Source organism: Lissotriton helveticus, chromosome 5_1, assembly GCF_964261635.1.
Source record: "Lissotriton helveticus chromosome 5_1, aLisHel1.1, whole genome shotgun sequence".
Classification (NCBI taxonomy): Eukaryota; Metazoa; Chordata; class Amphibia; order Caudata; family Salamandridae; genus Lissotriton; species Lissotriton helveticus.
In genome coordinates, this window is record NC_136065.1 from 1,623,341,128 (window position 1) to 1,623,356,870 (window position 15,743).

Consider the following 15,743-nt stretch of genomic DNA (forward strand, 5'->3'; position numbering starts at 1 on the left):
TCAGTTCTCTCCATAAGTAAACTTCCCATTTTCATCCTCTTCCATCCCCGACTTTAACACTCTGTTCTGTGCTATAATGGATACTCTGCATTTGTAGCAAGTGGAGAGAAATTGGAGGAGGACCGTTTTCGAATCAACACTTCTTCTTCCATGGATTCTTTTCTCATTAAACAGGGATTTGACAGTGGTATCAAGCCGTCCTTGTCTTCAGCAGGACACAGAAACAGGCACCAAGTCTACTAACCAAGTTCAACCACACTCTGCAACTTAATAGACCAGTGCTTTACAAATTAGCCATCTGTGTCATCAGCAAAGGCAGCCAATGTGCCAATCCTTTATAATTCTTCTGTAGTACTTTTCTTTCTCATAGGCAAAATTAGCACTATAACTGCACAAATCATACAGATTTTACACTTGAAGCACTCCAGGAACACATACTTACACACCTTGCAGATCATCTACACACACTTAAGCTAAAAACCCATTCTGTCAAAATTCTGCAAACCTAGTACATATTCAGTGCATGTACATAGAAGGACTTTTTAATGCCACTAAATTGCACTAGATTTTAGACTGAAGATGCAATCTAAATGACTGTGCAGTATGTACTCCACTTTATTATTAATTAGGAATGAGAACCTGATGGCTATAAGAGTATTGGAAGAGCCTGTTTCCATTCTGAATGGAAACCTGAAGTGTGTGACCATTGTTAAAAATCGACCGCGAAGGGACTCGAACCCTCAATCTTCTGATCCGAAGTCAGACGCCTTATCCATTCGGCCACGTGTCTTGCTGTGTTTATTTTTATACTGTAGGTGGTATGCAAGGATGGAAATATATTATTTATAGTTATTTAGGTTTACAAACCAGTGTGGGTTTTTTTCAGCTCCTTTCAATTAAATCACTTTTTTGGAATTTATATAATGAGAATGTCACCAGTACGATAAGCTATTGTTTTCTTTTTTGCATTTAAACCTCTTTCTTCATGAGATTAAAGCTCAATGTATGCTTTTTATAGCTCTGGATGTTTCCCGAAGTGGAGAGAAACTGTTTTGAAAGTAGTACAAACTGCTCCTTCCTGGATATTTCAATTTACACGCACTCAAAGGTTGTATACATTTCATGAATCCTGACTTGCCCTATTCAAGTGCCTGAAAGCCTTTTACCACCTCTAGAAACAACAGTTACACCAATCCAATTCAAATAATTTTTTCCAAAGGAATATCTTCTGCCGGGTCAAAAATGCATCTGACAAAGATAAGTGTTTAAAAATCGACTTTGTAGTTTCAGAACATCAACATGACTCTGAAGACTATAGAAGTAAAACGGTACCATTTCAAAGTTCCTAATACCTCATAAGCTTCTGAGAGGAAGCATGTAATAAATATATTTATTTTTCTGGAAAAGTAAGAGTGGACATTGGTTTGCACCTCAGATGGGACTCGAACCCACAATCCCTGGCTTAGGAGGCCAGTGCCTTATCCATTAGGCCACTGAGGCACAGATAAATGTCAGCAATCTAGAGGCATTATTTAAATGTATTCAATCGTCCAACACTGGTGTCTGCACACAGGATATTTCTCAGTTCTCTCCATAAGTAAACTTCCCATTTTCATCCTCTTTCATCCCCGACTTTAACACTCTGTTCTGTGCTATAATGGAGACTCTGTATTTCTAGCAAGTGGAGAGAAATTGGAGGAGAACCATTTTCGAATCAACACTTCTTCTTCCATGGATGCTTTTCTTAATAAACTGGGCTTTGACAGTGGTATCAAGCCGTCCTTGTCTTCAGCAGGACACAGAAACAGGCACCAAGTCTACTAACCAAGTTCAACCACACTCTGCAACTTAATAGACCAGTGCTTTACAAATTAGCCAACTGTGTCATCAGCAAAGGCAGCCAATGTGCCAATCCTTTATAATTCTTCTGTAGTACTTTTCTTTCTCGTAGGCAAAATTAGCACTTTAACTGCACAAATCATACAGATTTTACACTTGAAGCACTCCATGAACACATACTTACACACCTTGCAGTTCATCCACACACTCTTGAGCTAAAAACCCATTCTGTGAAGTCAAAATTCTGCAAACCTAGTACATATTCAGTGCGTGTACATAGAAGCACTTTTTAATGCCACTTAAATGCACTAGATTTTAGACTGAAGATGCAATCTAAATGACTGTGCAGTATGTACTCCACTTTTTTATTAATTAGGAATGAGAACATGATAGCTATAAGTGCATTGGAAGAGCCTGTTTCCATTCTGAATGGAAACCTGAAGTGTGTGACCATTGTCAAAAACCGACCACGAAGGGACTCGAACCCTCAATCTGCTGATCCGAAGTCAGACGCCTTATCCATTAGACTACGTAGTCATGTGTCCTGCTGTGTTTATTTTTATACTGTAGGTGGTATGCAAGGATGGAAAATATATTATTTATAGTTATTTAGGTTTACATCCCATTGTGTTTTTTTTTCAGCTCCTTTCAATTAAAGCACTTTTTTGGAATCTATATAATCAGAATGTCACCAGTACGATAAGCTATTGTTTTCTTTTTTGCATTTAAACCTCTTTCTTCATGAGATTAAAGCTCAGTAAATGCTTTACATAGCTCTGGATGTTTCCAGAAGTGGAGAGAAACTGTTTTGAAAGTAGTACAAACTGCTCCTTCCTGGATATTCCAATTTACACACACTCAAAGGTTGTATACATTTCATGAATCCTGACTTGCCCAATTCAAGTAGCTGAAAGCCTTTCACCACCTCTAGAAACAACAGTTACACCAATCCAATTCAAATAATTTTTTCCAAAGGAATATCTTCTGCCGGGTCAAAAATGCATCTGACAAAGATAAGTGTTTAAAAATTGACTTTGTAGTTTCAGAACATCAACATGACTCTGAAGACCATAGAAGTAAAATGGTCCCATTTCAAAGTTCCTAATACGTCATAAGCTTCTGAGAGGAAGCATGTAATAAACATATTTATTTTTCTGGAAAAGTAAGAGTGGACATTGGTTTGCACTTCAGATGGGACTCGAACCCACAATCCCTGGCTTAGGAGGTCAGTGCCTTATCCATTAGGCCACTGAGGCACAGATAAATACCAGCAATCTAGAGGCATTATTTAAATGTATTCAATCGTCCAACACTGGTGTCTGCACACAGGACATTTCTCAGTTCTCTCCATAAGTAAACTTCCCATTTTCATCCTCTTCCATCCCCGACTTTAACACTCTGTTCTGTGCTATAATGGAGACTCAGTATTTCTAGCAAGTGGAGAGAAATTGGAGGAGAACCATTTTCGAATCAACACTTCTTATTCCATGGATGCTTTTCTCAATAAACTGGGCTTTGACAGTGGTATCAAGCCTTCCTTGTCTTCAGCAGGACACAGTAACAGGCACCAAGTCTACTAACCAAGTTCAACCACACTCTGCAACTTAATAGACCAGTGCTTTACAATTTAGCCAACTGTGTCATCAGCAAAGGCAGCCAATGTGCCAATCCTTTATAATTCATCTGTAGTACTTTTCTTTCTCGTAGGCAAAATGAGCACTTTAACTGCACAAATCATACAGATTTTACACTTGAAGCACTACATGAACACATACTTACACACCTTGCAGTTCATCTACACACACTTAAGCTAAAACCCATTCTGTCAAGTCAAAATTCTGCAAACCTAGTACATATTCAGTGCATGTACATAGAAGCACTTTTTAATGCCACTTAAATGCACTAGATTTTAGACTGAAGATGCAATCTAAATGACTGTGCAGCATGTACTCAACTTTATTATTAATTAGGAATGAGAACATGATGGCTATAAGAGTATTGGAATAGCCTGCTTCCATTCTGAATGGAAACCTGAATTGTGTGACCATTGTCAAAAACTGACTACGAAGGGACTCGAACCCTCAATCTTCTGATGCGAAGTCAGACGCCTTATCCATTAGGCCACGCGGTCATGTATCCTGCTGCATTTATTTTTATACTGTAGGTGGTATGCAAGGTTGGAAAATATATTATTTATAGTTATTTAGGTTTACAAACCATTGTGGGGTTTTTTCAGCTCCTTTCAATTAAATCACTTTTTTGGAATTTATATAATGAGAATGTCACCAGTACGAGAAGCTATTGTTTTCTTTTTTGCATTTAAACCTCTTTCTTCATGAGATTAAAGCTCAGAGTATGCTTTATATGGCTCTGGATGTTTCCAGAAGTGGAGAGAAACTGTTTTGAAAGTAGTACAAACTGCTCCTTCCTGGATATTCCAATTTACACACACTCAAAGGTTGTATACGTTTCATGAATCCTGACTTGCCCTATTCAAGTGCCTGAAAGCCTTTCACCACCTCTAGAAACAACAGTTACACCAATCCAATTCAAATCATTTTTTCCAAAGGAATATCTTCTGCCGGGTCAAAAATGCATCTGACAAAGATAGGTGTTTAAAAATCTACTTTGTAGTTTCAGAACATCAACATGACTCTGAAGAGTACAGAAGTAAAATGGTACCATTTCAAAGTTCCTAATACCTCATAAGCTTCTGAGAGGAAGCATGTAATAAATATATTTATTTTTCTGGAAAAGTAAGAGTGGACATTGGTTTGCACCTCAGATGGGACTCGAACCCACAATCCCTGGCTTAGGAGGCCAGTGCCTTATCCATTAGGCCACTGAGGCACAGATAAATGTCAGCAATCTAGAGGCATTATTTAAATGTATTCAATCGTCCAACACTGGTGTCTGCACACAGGATATTTCTCAGTTCTCTCCATAAGTAGACTTCCCATTTTCATCCTCTTTCATCCCCGACTTTAACACTCTGTTCTGTGCTATAATGGAGACTCTGTATTTCTAGCAAGTGGAGAGAAATTGGAGGAGAACCATTTTCGAATCAACACTTCTTCTTCCATGGATGCTTTTCTTAATAAACTGGGCTTTGACAGTGGTATCAAGCCGTCCTTGTCTTCAGCAGGACAAAGAAACAGGCACCAAGTCTACTAACCAAGTTCAACCACACTCTGCAACTTAATAGACCAGTGCTTTACAAATTAGCCAACTGTGTCATCAGCAAAGGCAGCCAATGTGCCAATCCTTAATAATTCTTCTGTAGTACTTTTCTTTCTCGTAGGCAAAATTAGCACTTTAACTGCACAAATCATACAGATTTTACACTTGAAGCACTCCATGAACACATACTTACACACCTTGCAGTTCATCCACACACTCTTGAGCTAAAAACCCATTCTGTGAAGTCAAAATTCTGCAAACCTAGTACATATTCAGTGCGTGTACAAAGAAGCACTTTTTAATGCCACTTAAATTCACTAGTTTTTAGACTGAAGATGCAATCTAAATGACTGTGCAGTATGTACTCCACTTTTTTATTAATTAGGAATGAGAACATGATAGCTATAAGAGCATTGGAAGAGCCTGTTTCCATTCTGAATGGAAACCTGAAGTGTGTGACCATTGTCAAAAACCGACCACGAAGGGACTCGAACCCTCAATCTTCTGATCCGAAGTCAGACGCCTTATCCATTAGGCCACGCGGTCATGTGTCCTGCTGTGTTTATTTTTATACTGTAGGTGGTATGCAAGGATGGAAAATATATTATTTATAGTTATTTAGGTTTACATCCCATTGTGGGTTTTTTTCAGCTCCTTTCAATTAAAGCACTTTTTTGGAATCTATATAATCAGAATGTCACCAGTACGATAAGCTATTGTTTTCTTTTTTGCATTTAAACCTCTTTCTTCATGAGATTAAAGCTCAGTAAATGCTTTACATAGCTCTGGATGTTTCCAGAAGTGGAGAGAAACTGTTTTGAAAGTAGTACAAACTGCTCCTTCCTGGATATTCCAATTTACACACACTCAAAGGTTGTATACATTTCATGAATCCTGACTTGCCCAATTCAAGTAGCTGAAAGCCTTTCACCACCTCTAGAAACAACAGTTACACCAATCCAATTCAAATAATTTTTTCCAAAGGAATATCTTCTGCCGGGTCAAAAATGCATCTGACAAAGATAAGTGTTTAAAAATTGACTTTGTAGTTTCAGAACATCAACATGACTCTGAAGACCATAGAAGTAAAATGGTACCATTTCAAAGTTCCTAATACGTCATAAGCTTCTGAGAGGAAGCATGTAATAAACATATTTATTTTTCTGGAAAAGTAAGAGTGGACATTGGTTTTCACCTCAGATGGGACTCGAACCCACAATCCCTGGCTTAGGAGGTCAGTGCCTTATCCATTAGGCCACTGAGGCACAGATAAATACCAGCAATCTAGAGGCATTATTTAAATGTATTCAATCGTCCAACACTGGTGTCTGCACACAGGACATTTCTCAGTTCTCTCCATAAGTAAACTTCCCATTTTCATCCTCTTCCATCCCCGACTTTAACACTCTGTTCTGTGCTATAATGGAGACTCAGTATTTCTAGCAAGTGGAGAGAAATTGGAGGAGAACCATTTTCGAATCAACACTTCTTATTCCATGGATGCTTTTCTCAATAAACTGGGCTTTGACAGTGGTATCAAGCCTTCCTTGTCTTCAGCAGGACACAGTAACAGGCACCAAGTCTACTAACCAAGTTCAACCACACTCTGCAACTTAATAGACCAGTGCTTTACAATTTAGCCAACTGTGTCATCAGCAAAGGCAGCCAATGTGCCAATCCTTTATAATTCTTCTGTAGTACTTTTCTTTCTCGTAGGCAAAATGAGCACTTTAACTGCACAAATCATACAAATTTTACACTTGAAGCACTACATGAACACATACTTACACACCTTGCAGTTCATCTACACACACTTAAGCTAAAACCCATTCTGTCAAGTCAAAATTCTGCAAACCTAGTACATATTCAGTGCATGTACATAGAAGCACTTTTTAATGCCACTTAAATGCACTAGATTTTAGACTGAAGATGCAATCTAAATGACTGTGCAGCATGTACTCAACTTTATTATTAATTAGGAATGAGAACATGATGGCTATAAGAGTATTGGAATAGCCTGCTTCCATTCTGAATGGAAACCTGAATTGTGTGACCATTGTCAAAAACTGACTACGAAGGGACTCGAACTCTCAATCTTCTGATCCGAAGTCAGACGCCTTATCCATTAGGCCACGCGGTCATGTATCCTGCTGCATTTATTTTTATACTGTAGGTGGTATGCAAGGATGGAAAATATATTATTTATAGTTATTTAGGTTTACAAACCATTGTGGGGTTTTTTCAGCTCCTTTCAATTAAATCACTTTTTTGGAATTTATATAATGAGAATGTCACCAGTACGATAAGCTATTGTTTTCTTTTTTGATTTTAAACCTCTTTCTTCATGAGATTAAAGCTCAATGTATGCTTATTATAGCTCTGGATGTTTCCCGAAGTGGAGAGAAACTGTTTTGAAAGTAGTAAAAACTGCTCCTTTCTGGATATTCCAATTTACACACACTCAAAGGTTGTATACGTTTCATGAATCCTGACTTGCCCTATTCAAGTAGCTGAAAGCCTTTCACCACCTCTAGAAACAACAGTTACACCAATCCAATTCAAATAATTTTTTCCAAAGGAATATCTTCTGCCGGGTCAAAAATGCATCTGACAAAGATAAGTGTTTAAAAATCGACTTTGTAGTTTCAGAACATCAACATGACTCTGAAGACTATAGAAGTAAAACGGTACTATTTCAAAGTTCCTAATACCTCATAAGCTTCTGAGAGGAAGCATGTAATAAATATATTTATTTTTCTGGAAAAGGAAGGGTGGACATTGGTTTGCACCTCAGATGGGACTCGTACCCACAATCCCTGGCTCAGGAGGCCAGTGCCTTATCCATTAGGCCAGGGGTGCCCAAACCTGTCCTGGCGGGCCGTATCCATGCCAGATTTTTGGGATATCCCCATCTGGTGATCACGGTTCGATCCCCGGCGCCGGCGGCAGATCAGAGTGCCCAGGACGGGGTCCATGTGACCCGGGCAGTCCTATCCCCTGGGTGTACGTGGTTGTCCGACATGTCGGTCGTATTTGCTTTTACGTACCGGATCGGAATCGGCCCCCATAAAATCGTACGTAAAGTATATAGCAAATCAACCTGAAATCTGCTGGGTCAGAAAGGGCTCGATTCCGATCCGTGTCGGAAGGTTAGGAGTCCGTACGAATTTGTCGGGACGGCATGGCAGAGTGCCCGGGATGGGCTCCATGGCTCTTGGGCAGTCGTCCCCCGGGCGTCCGGGGCTCCATCCAGGCCGACGGCATGGCAGAGTGCCCGGGACGGGCTCCATGCGTCCCGGGCATTCGTCCCCCGGGCGTCCGGGGCTCCATCCAGGCCGGCGGCAAGGCAGTGTGCCCGGGTCGGGCTCCATGCGTCCCGGGCATTCGTCCCCCGGGCGCCTGAAACTGCTGGGTCAGAGAGGGCTCGATTCCGATCCGTGTCGTAAGGTTAGGAGTCCGTACGAATTTGTCAGGACGGCATGGCAGAGTGCCCGGGACGGGCTCCATGCGTCCCGGGCATTCGTCCCCCGGGCGTCCGGGGCTACATCCAGGCTGACGGTATGGCAGAGTGCCCGGGTCGGGCTCCATGGTTTTCACGGTGGTCCTCCCCTGGGTGTCAGGGGGCTCCTGGCCGACGGCATGGAAAAGTACCCAGGACGGGCTCCATGCGTCCCGGGCATTTGTCCCCCGGGCGTCCGGGGCTCCATCCAGGCCGACGGCATGGCAGAGTGCCCGGGTCGGGCTCCATGGTTTCCAGGGTGGTCCTCCCCAGGGTGTCGGGGCGCTCCATGCCGAAGGCATGGAAAAGTGCCCAGGACGGGCTCCATGCGTCCCGGGCATTTGTCCCCCGGGCGTCCGGGGCTCCATCCAGGCCGACGGCATGGCAGAGTGCCCGGGTCGGGCTCCATGGCTTTCACGGTGGTCCTCCCCTGGGTGTCTGGGGGCTCCAGGCCGAAGGCATGGAAAAGTGCCCAGGACGGGCTCCATGCGTCCCGGGCACGGGCACGGGGACGGGGACAGGGTCGGGAGAGTCCAGGCGGCTTCACTTCCGTGTCCAGCCATCTGATCGCCCAGATTCCCTCGGCCATCTGCTCGCCCGGATCCCCTCGGGCATCTGGTCGCCCGCAACGCTTTCCTGAGGGGCGACCAGATGGCCGAACTTCCCTGGAAGTCCCGATGAGGTGCCATTCGCCGCCCGGATCCCAGCGAGGGCTCCAGGAGGTTGGGTACATTCGCGCCTTGGGTCCCCTCTGTCACCTCGCGTGCACAGATTACAAGAAAAGGGGGTCATTTTCCTCCGGATTACTAGGGAGAAGGGTACGCCCGGACACCCCTCCGAGGCTGGTGGTTCTCTGCCATGGGGACCAGATGGGCTATGCCTGGGCAACACCTCCCTAGGCCACCCGGGGCTTCCTTCCTCCAGGCCAACTGCATGTCAAATTGCCCAGGACGGGCTCCATGGCTCCTGGGCAGTCGTCCCCCGGGCGTCCGGGGCTCCTTCCAGGCTGACGGCATTGAAAAGTGCCCAGGACGGGCTCCATGCGTCCCGGGCATTCGTCCCCTGGGCGTCCGGGGCTCCATCTTGGCTGACGGTATGGCAGAGTGCCCGGGTCGGGCTCCATGGTTTTCACGGTGGTCCTCCCCTGGGTGTCTGGGGGCTCCAGGCCGAAGGCATGGAAAAGTGCCCAGGACGGGCTCCATGCGTCCCGGGCATTCGTCCCCACGGGCGTCCGGGGCACCCATCTCCATGAGGCCAACGGCATAGGCAAAGTACCCAGGACGGGCTCCATGGGTCCCGGGCAGACCACCCCCCGGGCGTCCGGGGGACCCACCTCCAGGCCGACGGAATGTCAAAGTACCCAGGACGGGCTCCATGGGTCCCGGGCAGCTTCCCCCGGGGCGTCCGGGGCACCCACCTCCAGGCCGACGGCATGTCAAAGTACCCAGGACGGGCTCCACGGGTCCCGGGCATTCCTCCCCCAGGTCGTCCGGGCCCTAGAGCTCCGGTGGTCCAACCTGCGCCTGAGGCCCAGCCGGGGTCCAAGAGCCCTGCCTTGCGTGGGCTGGCAGTCAGGAACCCTACCGCGAAGGCTTGGGGTGGATGGGGAGCTGGGAGTCCTTTCGATCCGGGCCATCTGGTCGCCCGCGATGCTTTCCAATGGGGCGACCAGATGGCCGGGCTTCCCTGGAAGTCCCGATGAGGTGCCATTCGCCTCCCGGATCCCAGCTAGGGCTCCATGAGCTCGGGTTCTTTTACGCCTTGGGTCCCCTCTGTCACCTCGCGTGCACGGATTGCAAGAAAGGGGGGTAATTTCCCTCCGGATTACTAGGGGCAGGGTACGCCCGGACACCTCTCCAGGGCTGGTGGTTCTCTGCCCGGGGACCAGATGAGATATGCCTGGGCAACACCTCCCCCGGGCGTCTGGGGGCTCCATTCTCCGGGCCAACGGCATGGCTCAATGCCCAGGACGGGCTCCACGTGTCCCGGACAGACCGCCCCTGGGCGTCCGGGGCACCCATCTCCAGGAGGCCAACGGGATGGCAAAGTACCCGGGAAGGGCTCCACGGGTCCCGGGCAGCCTTCCCCCGGGCGTCCGGGGCTCCCACCTCCAGGCCGACGGCATGTCACACTGCCCAGGACGGGCTCCATGGGCCCCGGACAGACCTCCCCCGGGCGTCCGGGGCACCCATCTCCAGGAGGCCAACAGCGTTGCAAAGTACCCGGAAAGGACTCCACGGGTACCGGGCAGTCCTCCCCCGGGCGTCCGGGGCACCCATCTCCATGAGGCCAACGGCATTGGCAAAGTACCCGGGAGGGGCTCCACGGGTCCCGGGCAGGCCTCCCCCGGGCGTCCAGGGCACCCACCTCCAGGCCGACGGCATGTAAAAGTGCCCAGGACGGGCTCCATGGGTCCCGGGCAGCCCACCCCCGGGCATCTTGGGCACCCATCTCCAGGAGGCCAACGGAGTTGCAAAGTACCCGGGAAGGGCTCCACGGGTACCGGGCAGTCCTCCCCCGGGCGTCCGGGGGGGGCTCCCTTCTCCAGGCCGACGGCATGGTTCAATGCCCAGGACGGGACGTCAAGTGGCCAGGACGGGCTCCATGCGTCCCGGGAATTCGTCCCGGGACGGGGACGGGGACGGGGACGGGGTGGGGAAGAGTCCAGGCGGCTTCACCTCCATGCCCGGCCATCTGGTCGCCCGGATTCCCTCGGCCATCTGGTCGCCCGGATCCCCTCGGGCATCTGGTCGCCCGCAACGCTTTCCTATGGGGGGGGGGACCAGATGGCCGAACTTCCCTGGAAGTCTTAATGAGGTGCCATTCGCCTCCCGGATCCCAGCGAGGGCTCCATGAGGTCGGGTTCTTTCACGCCTTGGGTCCCCTCTGTCACCTCGCGTGCACAGATTGCAAGAAAGGGGGGTAATTTGCCTCCGGATTACTATGGGGCAGGGTATGCCCGGACACCCCTCCAGGTTTGGTGGTTCTCTGCCATGGGGACCAGATGGGATATGCCTGGGCAACACCTCCCTAGGCCACCCGGAGCTTCCTTCCTCCAGGCCAACTGCATGTCAAATTGCCCAGGACGGGCTCCATGGCTCTTGGGCAGTCGTCCCCCGGGCGTCCGGTGCTCCATCCAGGCCGACGGCATGGCAGAGTGCCCGGGACAGGCTCCATGCGTCCCGGGCCTTCGTCCCCCCGGGCGTCCGGGGCTCCATCCAGGCTGACGGCATGGCAGAGTGCCCGGGACGGGCTCCACGGGCCCCGGGCGTCCGGGGCTCCCTTCCCCGGGCCAGCGGCATGTCAGAGTGCCCAGGACGGGCTCCACGGGCCCCGGTCATCCGGGGCACCCTTCCCCGGGCCAGCGGCATGTCAGAGTGCCCAGGACCAGTTCCACGGGTCCCGGGCAGTCCTCCCCCGGGCGTCCGGGGGGGGCTCCCTTCTCCAGGCCAAAGCATTTCAGAGTGCCCAGGACGGGCTCCACGGGTTCCGGGCGTCCAGGTCTCCCTTCCCCGGGCCAACGGCTTGTCAGAGTGCCCAGGACGGGCTCCACGGGCCCCGGGCGTCCGGGGCACCCTTCCCCGGGCCAGCGGCATGTCAGAGTGCCCAGGACGAGTTCCACGGGTCCCGGGCAGTCCTCCCCCTGGGTGTCCGGGGCTCCCTTCCCCGGGCCAAAGCATTTCAGAGTGCCCAGGACGGGCTCCACGGGTCCCGGACGTCCGGGGCTCCCTTCCCCGGGCCAACGGCATACAGGAGTGCCCAGGACGGGCTCCACGGGTCCCGGACGTCCGGGGCTCCCTTCCCCGGGCCAACGGCATACAGGAGTGCCCAGGACGGGCTCCACAGGTCCCGGTCGTCTGGGGCTCCCTTCCCCGGGCCAACGGCTTGTCAGAGTGCCAAGGACGGGCTCCACGGGTCCCGGTCGTCTGGGGTCCCTCCCCCCCGGGCCAACAGCAGGTCAGAGTGCCCAGGACGGGCTCCATGGGTCCCGGGCAGCCCGCCCCCCGGGCGTTCGGGGCACCCATCTCCAGGAGGCCAACGGCGTTGCAAAGTACCCGGGAAGGGCTCCACGGGTACCGGGCAGTCCTCCCCCGGGCGTCCGGGGCTCCCTTCTCCAGGCCAACGACATGGTTCAATGCCCAGGACGGGCTCCATGTGTCCCGGACAGACCTCCCCCGGGCGTCCGGGGCACCCATCTCCAGGCCAACGGCATGGCTCAATGCCCAGGACGGGCTCCATGGGTCCGGGGAGGCGTCCCATGCGCCTCCGGGCTTGGGAGCCCCGGCTGGGTCCAGGGGCCCGGGCGGGCCCCCGGGTCGGGTGCTCCGGCCCTGGTCCCTGTCTCCCAGCCTACCGCACTGCCAAGGGCCTAGGAATGGGTTCCGTTGTTCCCGGGGAGCCTCCCCTTGCTTGGCTGGGTTCAGGAGCAGTGGCTAGGGCCCCTGAGGGCCCGGGGAGGGCGGCCTCCCCACCCCGGGCTCTGTCCTTGGTCCTGCTGCGTGGCAGGGTGCCCGGGACGGGGTCCGGAGGGACCGGGGAGGCGTCCCATGCACCTCCGGGCTTGGGAGCCCCGGCTGGGTCCAGGGGCCCGGGCGGGCCCCGGGTCGGGTGCTCCGGCCCTGGGCCCTGTCTCCCAGCCTACCGCACTGCCAAGGGCCTAGGAATGGGTTCCGTTGTTCCCGGGGAGCCTCCCCTTGCTTGGCTGGGTTCAGGAGCAGTGGCTAGGGCCCCTGAGGGCCCGGGGAGGGCGGCCTCCCCACCCCGGGCTCTGTCCTTGGTCCTGCTGCGTGGCAGGGTGCCCGGGACGGGGTCCGGAGGGACCGGGGAGGCGTCCCATGCACCTCCGGGCTTGGGAGCCCCGGCTGGGTCCAGGGGCCCGGGCGGGCCCCGGGTCGGGTGCTCCGGCCCTGGGCCCTGTCTCCCAGCCTGCCGCACTGCCAAGGGCCCGGGAAGGGGTTCCGATGTGCCCGGGGAGCCTCCCCTTGCTTGGCTGGGTTCAGGAGCAGTGGCTAGGGCCCCTGAGGGCCCGGGGAGGGCGGCCTCCCCACCCCGGGCTCTGTCCTTGGTCCTGCTGCGTGGCACGGTGCCCGGGACGGGGTCCGGAGGGACCGGGGAGGCGTCCCATGCACCTCCGGGCTTGGGAGCCCCGGCTGGGTCCAGGGGCCCGGGCGGGCCCCGGGTCGGGTGCTCCGGCCCTGGTCCCTGTCTCCCAGCCTACCGCACTGCCAAGGGCCTAGGAATGGGTTCCGTTGTTCCCGGGGAGCCTCCCCTTGCTTGGCTGGGTTCAGGAGCAGTGGCTAGGGCCCCTGAGGGCCCGGGGAGGGCGGCCTCCCCACCCCGGGCTCTGTCCTTGGTCCTGCTGCGTGGCAGGGTGCCCGGGACGGGGTCCGGAGGGACCGGGGAGGCGTCCCATGCACCTCCGGGCTTGGGAGCCCCGGCTGGGTCCAGGGGCCCGGGCGGGCCCCGGGTCGGGTGCTCCGGCCCTGGGCCCTGTCTCCCAGCCTACCGCACTGCCAAGGGCCTAGGAATGGGTTCCGTTGTTCCCGGGGAGCCTCCCCTTGCTTGGCTGGGTTCAGGAGCAGTGGCTAGGGCCCCTGAGGGCCCGGGGAGGGCGGCCTCCCCACCCCGGGCTCTGTCCTTGGTCCTGCTGCGTGGCAGGGTGCCCGGGACGGGGTCCGGAGGGACCGGGGAGGCGTCCCATGCACCTCCGGGCTTGGGAGCCCCGGCTGGGTCCAGGGGCCCGGGCGGGCCCCGGGTCGGGTGCTCCGGCCCTGGGCCCTGTCTCCCAGCCTGCCGCACTGCCAAGGGCCCGGGAAGGGGTTCCGATGTGCCCGGGGAGCCTCCCCTTGCTTGGCTGGGTTCAGGAGCAGTGGCTAGGGCCCCTGAGGGCCCGGGGAGGGCGGCCTCCCCACCCCGGGCTCTGTCCTTGGTCCTGCTGCGTGGCAGGGTGCCCGGGACGGGGTCCGGAGGGACCGGGGAGGCATCCCATGCACCTCCGGGCTTGGGAGCCCCGGCTGGGTCCAGGGGCCCGGGCGGGCCCCGGGTCGGGTGCTCCGGCCCTGGGCCCTGTCTCCCAGCCTGCCGCACTGCCAAGGGCCCGGGAAGGGGTTCCGATGTGCCCGGGGAGCCTCCCCTTGCTTGGCTGGGTTCAGGAGCAGTGGCTAGGGCCCCTGAGGGCCCGGGGAGGGCGGCCTCCCCACCCCGGGCTCTGTCCTTGGTCCTGCTGCGTGGCAGGGTGCCCGGGACGGGGTCCGGAGGGACCGGGGAGGCGTCCCATGCACCTCCGGGCTTGGGAGCCCCGGCTGCGTCCAGGGGCCCGGCCGGGCCCCGGGTCGGGTGCTCCGGCCCTGGGCCCTGTCTCCCAGCCTGCCGCACTGCCAAGGGCCCGGGAAGGGGTTCCGATGTGCCCGGGGAGCCTCCCCTTGCTTGGCTGGGTTCAGGAGCAGTGGCTAGGGCCCCTGAGGGCCCGGGGAGGGCGGCCTCCCCACCCCGGGCTCTGTCCTTGGTCCTGCTGCGTGGCAGGGTGCCCGGGACGGGGTCCGGAGGGACCGGGGAGGCGTCCCATGCGCCTCCGGGCTTGGGAGCCCCGGCTGGGTCCAGGGGCCCGGGCGGGCCCCGGGTCGGGTGCTCAGGCCCTGGGCCCTGTCTCCCAGCCTGCCGCACTGCCAAGGGCCCGGAAAGGGGTTCCGATGTGCCCAGGGAGCCTCCCCTTGCTTGTCTGTGTTCAGGAGCTCCATCCGGGGCCCCTGAGGGCCCCGGGGAGGGTGGCCTCCCCACCCCGGGCTCCGTCCTGGGTCCTGCCGCGGGGCAGGGTGCCCGGGACGGGGTCCGGCGGGCCCGGGGAGGCTTCCCCTGTGCCTCCGGGCCTGGGAGCCCCGGCTGGGTCCAGGGGCCCGGTCGGGGCCCCGGGTCGGGCGCTCCGGCCCTGGGCCCGGTCCCCCGGGCTGCCGCTCCACCCAGGGCCCAGGACAGGGGTCCGTCGGTCCCTTGCAGGCCTCCCCTGCTTGTCAAGGTGTAAGCGGGCCCCGGGTCGGAGGGCCCGCCGGCCCCTGGCAGCCTCCATGGCTGTGGCCCGGCTGGGGCCCCGGGCCTCCGGCCCGGCATGCCCCGGGCGCCCGCTCCCTCCTTCGTGGGGGCACGGGGCGACCGGATGGCGTCCCTTTCGTGCCCGGCCATCTGGTCGCCCGGATCCCCTCGGCCATCTGGTCTCCCGGATCCCCTCGGC

At 54.7% G+C, this 15,743-nt stretch overlaps 6 non-coding genes across 6 annotated transcripts; all 6 read right to left on the reverse strand.

Moving 5' to 3' along the window:
• Positions 1-1,427: 1,427 nt before the first annotated feature.
• On the reverse strand, positions 1,428-1,500 carry TRNAR-CCU (transfer RNA arginine (anticodon CCU)). The gene has a single exon. It is a non-coding gene; the product is annotated as a tRNA-Arg (tRNA).
• A 2,397-nt stretch (positions 1,501-3,897) lies between these two features.
• TRNAR-UCG (transfer RNA arginine (anticodon UCG)) lies at positions 3,898-3,970 on the reverse strand. The gene has a single exon. It is a non-coding gene; the product is annotated as a tRNA-Arg (tRNA).
• A 646-nt stretch (positions 3,971-4,616) lies between these two features.
• Positions 4,617-4,689, reverse strand: TRNAR-CCU (transfer RNA arginine (anticodon CCU)). The gene has a single exon. It is a non-coding gene; the product is annotated as a tRNA-Arg (tRNA).
• An 803-nt stretch (positions 4,690-5,492) lies between these two features.
• TRNAR-UCG (transfer RNA arginine (anticodon UCG)) lies at positions 5,493-5,565 on the reverse strand. Its single transcript has one exon. It is a non-coding gene; the product is annotated as a tRNA-Arg (tRNA).
• A 646-nt stretch (positions 5,566-6,211) lies between these two features.
• On the reverse strand, positions 6,212-6,284 carry TRNAR-CCU (transfer RNA arginine (anticodon CCU)). The gene has a single exon. It is a non-coding gene; the product is annotated as a tRNA-Arg (tRNA).
• Positions 6,285-7,086: 802 nt separating this feature from the next.
• Positions 7,087-7,159, reverse strand: TRNAR-UCG (transfer RNA arginine (anticodon UCG)). Its single transcript has one exon. It is a non-coding gene; the product is annotated as a tRNA-Arg (tRNA).
• Positions 7,160-15,743: the final 8,584 nt, after the last annotated feature.